General features: G+C 40.9%; 1 long non-coding RNA gene across 4 annotated transcripts in view; it reads right to left on the bottom strand.

Annotated features, from left to right (window-relative positions):
- Window positions 1-1,596: 1,596 nt before the first annotated feature.
- The window catches only part of LOC102996292 (uncharacterized), a 9,178-nt gene continuing 1,393 nt past the window's right edge, over window positions 1,597-9,381 (bottom strand). The window contains exons 2-4 of one of the 4 annotated variants that reach the window (XR_003676621.1): window positions 6,246-6,329; window positions 5,192-5,289; window positions 1,597-2,790 (exon numbers count right to left, since the gene is read on the bottom strand). This is a non-coding gene — a long non-coding RNA (uncharacterized lncRNA). Of the gene's footprint in view, window positions 2,791-5,191; window positions 5,320-6,245; window positions 6,441-9,381 lie in introns of all 4 variants that reach the window. The other 3 variants (XR_447932.3, XR_447934.3, XR_447933.3) reach the window with 3 other exon arrangements.

Here is a 9,381-nt window from a genome sequence, read left to right on the forward strand (position 1 = left end):
AGAGGATGAGAAGGATATTGGGAGGACACTGGTCATCACCTCCCTTTCGTGGCTTCCTCACCTGAATTCCATCATCTGCTGACAGTGGCAGGGGCCCTTGTGAAAAGCACCATGGTCTGAGTGGCCATAGATAAAGGGCTTCTCTGTCCTATGGGGTGAGATCAATGACTCCCTTGGGCTCAAGTTATGGGGATTCAGGACGCAGGTCTTTCAGGTGAGGACAGACTGACCTGGGTTGGCATTTACAGAGGCACCTCTAACTGGCTGAGCAGGCAGGTATGTCTGCTTGTAGCCAAATATAGAGTTAAAATTTTAACAACTGACCTTCTCTTTTAACTCATGTATTAATTCAAATAATGTACACATGCTGCTTCTCTCTGCTAACTATGCTGATAGGCTGTAGCCTGTTGGGCTATTTCTTTTTCTCCTGAATCACAGGTGTGTAGGATCAAGCAGTCAACAGAAAAACAGTCAGTCTGGTCTGCCTTGACTGGAGGCAGACCACCACAAGGTCCGTGAATCACGGAAGTATCAAAAGAAGCGGATCCAGCCCAGCGAGGTCTCAGTCACATAGTCTTGCGACCCCCACCCTCAAAATTCTCCTTAAATAGACCTACCCTCTTTCAGAGAGTAGGACGGGTAGTTTTCAAGATCTTAGTCTGTTACCCTCCTCATTTGCTGGCACATTAAGAAATTTTTCTTTCCTTTATCCTCAAAACCTTGCCCTCGTTATTCTCATTTGGCATCAGGGACAGGGACCAAATTTTCGGTTACAAATTGGTTGAGCCGGCCAGAGGCACCTCGGCTCTGTGGGGTGGTGTTCATCCCCTACCCAAGTCCAATGGAACACTGTCGGAGCGGCGAGGGGAGGACCCACCCCCGCCCCAGGTTGCACTTGGAGCCCATGCCGGCAAGAGGGCCGCCTTCCGGGAAGAGAGTGAAGGACTGTCCAAGCAGCTGCCCGGAACCCCATTTAGCCCTGCGGAACTCCGGTCTCTCTCCCCAGATAGGACGTGGTCTCCTGCAACTTGAACCTTCTTGGAGGAAAAGGAAACAGATTTTAGAAGAGTCGAGACACCTTGGCCATTTGGGTAAGTGCCCTGGTGTGCACACCGAGATCCTTGATTCCGTACTTTTAAGGAAGGTTGTGAAACTTCCAGCCCTTTACGGGGTGTTTGTGGCACCACTGGTATGGAGGTCACGGTTGAGTGGGACCAGAGAACCCGGGGAAGTTGTTCCCTTTTGTTCTCTTTTGAGTTTTGAAAGGTTCCTGTTTGTTTAGCTGGCCTTGTTGGGTTTGGTTCCTTTGTTGTTCCTTTGTCGTCTGTCTGCTTTTAAACATGGGAGGTGCCGTTTCAATTCTGTCTGAAAGTCCCTTGGGAAGGATTATGGCCGAATGACCAACTTACAGCTATAAGCCTATGTCGAAAAGGAAAATGGGTAATGAGAGCTCTATTCCATCGTGTAGTTGTTCCCTAGGGTGTATTTTACAAAACTGGGCGATTTTTAGTATGCTCCTAGAAAGAGAAAGAAGTTTTTTTTTTTTAACACTGCATGGCCACAGTGTTCTTTAGACTCTGGAGAAAAATGGCCAAGATGAAGTTTTTTTATTCCCAAACTGTTTCTTTTTGCATATGCAGTTAGAGAAAGCTGGTTTGATAAAATACTTTTTTTCAGAATTCTGACCCTGTGAGAACAAAAATATGCCTAGGAGAAAGCCTGAGGTTAACTCTTACATGTCCTTGAAATAAAAACGCAGCCCACTTTGCCTGAGACTTCAGCCTTGGGTTAATAAGTAGAACTGTTGCCGAAATCTCGGCTTCTCTGTGCACCGATGCCGAAAAGTAATTCGGAGACAGAGATTTTGGAGGAAGAGAGAGGTGGCTTGATTTTTCTGCCAGGCACAAGGGAAGACACAGCAGGCTAGCGCCTCAAGGACTGTGCCCCCCACCTCCTTCGGTAATCGGAGAAGATTTTATATGTGGGGCTGCAGTCCGGGGTACATGATAAGGATCAAAGTAGTGAAGGTCTTGCATTCTTCTTCTTCCCGCATTATTTCAAAACAGTCACAGCTGGCGTCAGGCAGTCGGGTAATTGGGTCCGTTTGTCTCTGGGTTACCCGGCCTGCGACCTTGTTTCTGAAATGCAAATCCTACAAGGGGTGATTTACTACAAGGGAGTGCAGGATGTAATTCACATAGTGTTAAAGAGTAATAGGTTAGCTTTGTGAAGTACAAATCTAGTTACAGAAACTACAGATGCTAGTAACAGAACAAAAAACAAAAAACTAGGAGTGATTAACTCTTTCAGGCCAGGTTATCTTTCTTCTCTAGCCTGTTCAGTGTTCCCTTGTTCTCAGGAGAGGGAAAACTTCACTTCTATTTTTGCTGCAACAAATTCCCCACTGCTAGTTCATTCCCTCCATATCAATGGAGGGAGGGAAACAGGCGTCATTCTTGTCTGGCTGAGGACAAAACTTCAGTTTTGCTCCACTTGACAAACACCAGCTATCCGGCCCAGGGGCCCATCTATCTCCTATTTTATATCCCCCCTGAGAGGTGTGAACCCCAATAAATCTTCATTGGGAGGAAAAGGGAGGACGGTATGTCTTCTGTAGCTTCTTTAGCCTGGCAAGGGGCTCATAGACCCTACCTAGTTGGGGTCACGGAGCTCTCACCCTGTCTTATGAAGGGCCCTGGGGTGACTTCTGTTGTTGTTTTGGCAGGATCTGTTCCGAGAAATGGCTGGAATCTTTGCATCATCGTTATCTTGATGTGACCCTATTGTAATCTGGAAGAGACAGAATTTAACAAGTAGTTTAAAAAAAAACAGAGGCCAAAAATTAGTAAAAGAATTATTGTAGCCGGGGGCCCAAGCAGGACTAAGAGCCATGTTACGTTCGGTAGTAATTTTGATCCTGGTCTAGATAGAGTCAGCATTTGGGTTACCCTGTCTAAAGGAATGGAGCCATTTGGTGTAGTCATATATATAATTTTATGTCCTCTTCTATTAGCCCAGTGTGATTGCTGTAGGTATAACAGACCCTGTTAGAAGTATTTGGAGGAGTGACAACCTAAACGTTAATAGACAAAATAGAACTCATTTCTTTTTAGGAGAATAGGCCTGAAACCCAGTCTAGGTATGGCGCTTTGGGGAGACGTGTAGCTAGGTAGCTGGTTATCTAGTTTCATCAAAGTAGGTTTTAACCTTTGATGTGGTATTAACATATAAATAACAGGAGCTACTGGTCACTATATATGTGTTTTCTCTTTTTGTTAACATATGATCTAAAGCAAGTTTTTCATCTAAAAGTGTAATAATAGTTACCAGAGGAGACCTTTAAGAAGTAAGGTTGCAGTTACCAGCTGCCAGCAGACATTCTTTTGAGAATGGCTGGTAACATCCCAAATCTAACACAGCTCAGAAAACTCAAGTCCTTAGCAATAAAAGGACTTGCCTAAAATAACACCTTAGTGTCACTGTTAATGATATCAGTGTTTCTCTAGGTATGAGAAGATGCAAGAATTGGGGCTCATAAAATCTTCTCCTGCAAGTATTGAACTATCTGAAGGCATGTCCTGTCTGTTTTTCCCAGAGCACAGAGTGCCTCATTTAAGATCTCCACCCTGAACTCCTTGTAGAGGGTGTTGAAGGTCACCAGCTGCAGAAGCTCATGATTTAATCCTTGTAGAAGTAGGTGGCAAGTGTCAGTTTTCAGTCGGCAGGGCCCCTTTATGGTCATAATTTCAACCATGGTTTGGGGCATTTCATGACCATTTTGTCCCACAGTACTAGGAATGCTCTTTCCCAGGTCTGGCAAAGATTTTGCTGGTAGGCCACTCCATGTGCTATTACTGGACTAGGCCTTTACTCGTATCCAGAAGTCTCTGGACCACCTGTCTTCCTAGTCTCTTATGGTCCAGGATATTCCCTCTTGTTGCTTCCTCTCATATCTAGAGTTAGGTTATGGTAATCAATTGATCTCCTATGGAACTATATATCCTCATTTTATCAGAGGCTCAGTCACACATTTGGTAACGTAAAAAACAATAATTTTTTTGAAATAGGCAAAATACAAATAGCATAGCTGGCAGTATTAATAAAGTCATAAGTAAGAATTAAGCCAAGAACTTCCATTAGGTGCAGCCCAGTATATCCCAGGTTGTCTTGACTTAGTCTGTTCTATACCCATCCCTATTCTTCAGGGAAATTATATATTGGCATTGTCCTTAAGGTACTCAGCCCAGTTTCCTAGTGTTACTAGAATAATTATCCTTAGTATGATTTAATTGTCCCCAACATAGAGAAGCCTTTAACCTTAAATTACCATAGCCTGGTGTTAATTACATAAATCCATCCCATAATTGTGGGAGGTTTTATTCCTTGGCTGAAATTTTGCTTGTTGCTCTGATTGAACTTTGAGTAATAGAGGAAAATTCATATTTATGGTCAGGGTCAGAGCAGGTATTATTAATTGGTCAGGTGAGGGTATCTTATCTAGTAATATCAATAGTGGCCTGAACATGACTATAATTTTCCTTTTAAGATTAATTTCTTTTTTTTTGTGGTACGCGGGCCTCTCACTGTTGTGGCCTCTCCCGTTGCGGAGCACAGGCTCCGGACGCGCAGGCCCAGCGGCCATGGCTCACGGGCCCAGCCGCTCTGTGGCATGTGGGATCTTCCCAGACCGGGGCACGAACCCGTGTCCCCTGCATCGGCAGGCGGACTCTCAACCGCTGCGCCACCAGGGAAGCCCAAGATTAATTTCTTAAGAGTCAACCAATTAGAGCCTTGGAGTAGAGAAATCCACTCAGGTAATCCAAAATTACTAGACATAGGTAATTGGCCACAAACCCAACAACTGGATTGATTTTTAAAACTAGCATAGGATTGTGCCTATGATAGAAAAACATTTGATTCATATGCGAAGGTCCAAGAAGTCAAGAGAACATTATAAATGGGCATATGAGTCAGGTCCAGGATCTTGGGTAAGCTGTCTACTTCTGATGTTGTCTTTTTCTCATCCTGGTGTGAGTGTAGTTTCTCCTCTGTTTGAGCATTGTTTTAAGGTGATTTTGAGGTCAGCTGCCCTCTCTATAGGCCATTTCAGTGCAGGGGCCCTTTGTGAGTGGAAATTAATCCAAGAATTAATTCCCTTTAGTTTTACTGTGTATGAGCTAGTTAAGAGTACCTGATAAGGGTCCTTCCATCCAGTTTGGAGATAGTCCTTTAAATTATGTCTTTTCCAGTATGTATAATCCTCTGGTTGTAGGTCATGGGGCATCTGATCTTCATCCAAAGATAGATTACTGAGATAAGCTTTAGAAACAAACTTAGAGTGGCCTTTAATAATTCAATTAAACTTTTTAGCAATATAACATAACAGCAAGGAACTATCTCAGAAGTGAGTCTTGGTAAACACAGACCTCAATTAACAAAACTAGAAGTTAATATTCAGTAAAACATAATTGTTTTTCTTCACTGTGAGGGCATTAACCTTGCAGCCCAGGGAAGGCTTTATCCCATCAAATAAAAAATGAAGTTTGTTAGGGAGCCGGAAAAAGCCAAGCAGCCGTCTTGGATTTTCCATAGCCCTGACTATTTGATTGACAGCTATTGTTTACACATTTTTAATTCCCTGATTTAGAAGTAGACTGTTGTCATGTTTTCAGGACATCAGGATGGCAAAAGTCTGACAATGAGGGGTTAATTTTTGTAGAAGCAGAGTGAACTTTATCTACGTGTGCCATCATAATCTTTATAGATCATTGTGAAATAATACTTATTTACTTTACCGAAGTAACAAAAGATTTTAAAAGCAAATGTAAATCACTTAAAGGCAAAGAAATTTACATCGTCTGTTATTAAAGCAGCATTCCAAGAAAACTTTGTTCTCTTAACAGAGAGAGAGAACCAAATTTTAGTCTGGTATCAATAAACTTGGCCTGATGATTTATATAACTGTAATTGATCATATAGGCTTTTTGCTTGCTGAAACTTTTATAAGGAGTCTCAGACTGAACTTTTAAAAGACCTCTCAGGGAAGTCACACCAAGGCCTTGTCACAGATTTCGCTTACCAGATGTAGGTGAATTCCTCCCTTTTCAAGGTCCCGAAAATACCATGAGATTTCTATACCTGTTAGTGAGGTAGCCTTCCTAATTTATCTGATAAAGCTGCTGGGGACCTAAAAGTTTCCAATCTTTGGAGGGAGCAGATAGAGAAGATAAATGTTTTAATCTTACCCATAAGTGTAAATCACCAAATTGTTGTAAACCATAAGTAGCTTGAGGAGAAGAGCTTCTTTATATCCAATTTAGCATTATGGTCTGAAAGTCAGAAACTTGTATTTATCCAAAAGTCCTTTTTATAAATCTTCTTGAAGAGGAAGCATTTTTGCAAAGGCATCAGAGTGAAACTGTGTCTATAGAGACAAAAGACTTAAGGCAAATTAAAAATCTGATTACAGTGTAATTAACAAGGTAACTTGGTTACTGCTGTGACATATGACACTTAATAACTAGAATTATGACTGATAACATTTTACCAGGACATATCAGAATTTTTTTGAAACTCCATATAATTTCTAGACTATCTATATTAGTAACAATTACCATACAATATAACCTAAGAAGATTTATTACACATTTGACAATACTTCCCACATACTTTTAACATACCAAATGAACCTAATTAGTGTAATCTCTCTTTTTGGGATGTTTCAGGGGCCATTTGAAGCACCGCAAAGTTACCTAGAGGTCAAAGAAACTTCATTATATTTGATTTGGGAAGTTTTATCCAAAAAATCAAAAGCGTTTAGGACACTCTGTAATCTCTCTTTTTGGGATGTTTCAGGGGCCATTTGAAGCACCGCAAAGTTACCTAGAGGTCAAAGAAACTTCATTATATTTGATTTGGGAAGTTTTATCCAAAAAATCAAAAGCGTTTAGAACACTCAGTCAGATAAGATCATACGTCACTGGGAAACAGTAGTTATTCACTTAGCCAAAGTAACGATAAAAGATTTTAAAGGCAAATATCAAACGGATCACTTAAAAGGTAAAGAAGCATGGGACTTCCCCGGTGGCACAGTGGTTGGGAGTCTGCCTGCCAATGCAGGGGACATGGGTTCGAGCCCTGGTCCGGGAAGATCCCACATGCCGCGGAGCAACTAAGCCTGTGCGCCACAACTATTGAAGACTGCACGCCTGGAGCCCGTGCTCTGCAACAGGAGAGGTCACTGCAATGAGAGGCCCACGCACCGCAACGAAAAGTGGCCCCCGCTGGCTGCAACTAGAGAGGGCCCGTGCAGCAACGGAGACCCAATGCAGCCAAAAATAAATGAATGAATGAATGAATGAATAAATAAATAAGCAAGCTTGAAATCTGTCATCCAAGGCAGTTCAGCATCTTAAGAAAACTTGTACCATGTATAAAACTCTTTTCTAAGGGTCCGCATTCTGCAAACCTTTTTTATCACTTTCTGTATCCATCACTTTATTTTCCCATTCAGAAACAGCCACCTGTAAGTCAGACTTACTTCCTTTTCCCTTAATAAAATACAATTCCATTCCTCATACCTTCCTTACTAAAAACACACTTCCTACTTTCCTCAAGCAACCATGAACTGTCCTTTATATCAGCACTCTGTAGATTGGAAAAACATACATCCAAATAATAATTTTTGAAGAATGTGCTTTCTTATAGAAAATATCTCAGTGTGGCACCAAACACATTTTTTAATAGTTCTAAACCTTTTGTTTCTCTGTAAAAGGAAGCCAGTGTTCAGTAATTACTGTTTCAGTATCTTATTTTATTTGGAAATGGCCTAGTTATTTAATAAACTTCCATCCTTTAACTTAATTTAGCACAACTCTAAATTTTCAAGTTGTCGAATATGTGGAGAGATCATGCTTAAGTGAATGTTCCTAAAACATAATTATTCCTAAAAATTCACCCAAAGTTCTTATCTCATTTGCAATTTTTCTTCTTAAAAGTTTCTTCACAATGAGGTATTTTCATTGCTGACAAATTTGTAGCAGATATAATAAGATCTTATTTAGTTTATATTAAACCTAGTCACAATAAAAGTATTATACTTAATGTTGATGGCTCTAAAGACATGTCCAGATTAATTAGATCAACAAACTTAAACATTAATACCAGGTATTAATTTAATATTGAATATTTCCCAGTTCACATGAACCTGAAATTTATATAACTTTTCTTGTATTTAGAATTGTTTGATTTGTAAGTGCTTACTTTTCTTTAAAGCCAATTAAATAGAGCTCCTTTACAAATTAACATACTGAGACATACACATATATCCAGACAGACAGAGATCTCATAGTTTCCACTTGAGATTTAAAGTGTCTCTTTGCCTCTTTTTTTTTTGGCTTGAAGTTCTACTAATTAACCCAAGGCTGAACTCTCAAGCAAAGTGGGCTGTGTTTGTAACTCAAGGACATGATAAGAGTTAACTTCAAGCTTCGTCCTAGGCATATTTTTGTTCTCTCAGGGTCAGAATTTTGAAGAAAAGTATTTTAACAAGCTAGCCTTTTCTAATTGCACATGCAAAAAGAACTGGCTTTGCAATTTTAAGAAAAGTTTTATTTTAACCAGTTTTTTCTCCAGAGTCTAAAGAATACTGTGGCCATACTGTCAAAAATGATCTTTCTCTTTTTGTGGTCATGGTTTCACAGCTAAAATTTAAACCAGATAGTGCTCAAATTAGCTCTGATAACAGGGGCAGACTGGCTGATAAAATGTTGTCCTAGCGGGGATTGTCCCTCTGGGGAGGTGGGGTTAGTTTGATTAGAAGAATCTGAAGGAGTAAGGGAACTTGCAGGGTGGGGGAATCTTGGTTCCTCCCGGCCCTGAGAATTGGGAGAAGTTAGAAGAGGATCATTTAGAATGTCAGGGGAGTCTTTTTGTTTTTTTCTGAGTCCTCCGGCTTTTGATTATGGAGCCACCTAGAGCAGAATTATAATAAAAGGGGCACAAAGTCCTGAACATAAGGGAACCTCAGTCCATTTTCCCCATCCTGTGTCAATAAAGATCTAATTGTAGGAGACCCATTTTCAGGCTATTTTTCTTTGTCATTGGATCATAGCTACAGGTCGACCAATCATTTAAGATTTTCCCTACAAGTTCCCAGATGCTGGTGGAACCGCTTCCCATTTTGGCTAGAGCAGTTGGTAACAGACGTTAGATGTTAGCGCGCTCAAATCAAAACATAAACCTTCACCTCGTCAGCTGGAAGTCACACATAAACATAAACCATAAAAGGAAACAGCAAAGGGATGCTCAAAAAGAAAAAAGAGGGCTTCCCTGGTGGCGCAGTGGTTGAGAGTCCGCCTGCCGATGCAGGGGACACGGGTT

The sequence above is a fragment of the Physeter macrocephalus genome, chromosome 17 (assembly GCF_002837175.3).
Source record: "Physeter macrocephalus isolate SW-GA chromosome 17, ASM283717v5, whole genome shotgun sequence".
Taxonomy (NCBI): Eukaryota; Metazoa; Chordata; class Mammalia; order Artiodactyla; family Physeteridae; genus Physeter; species Physeter macrocephalus.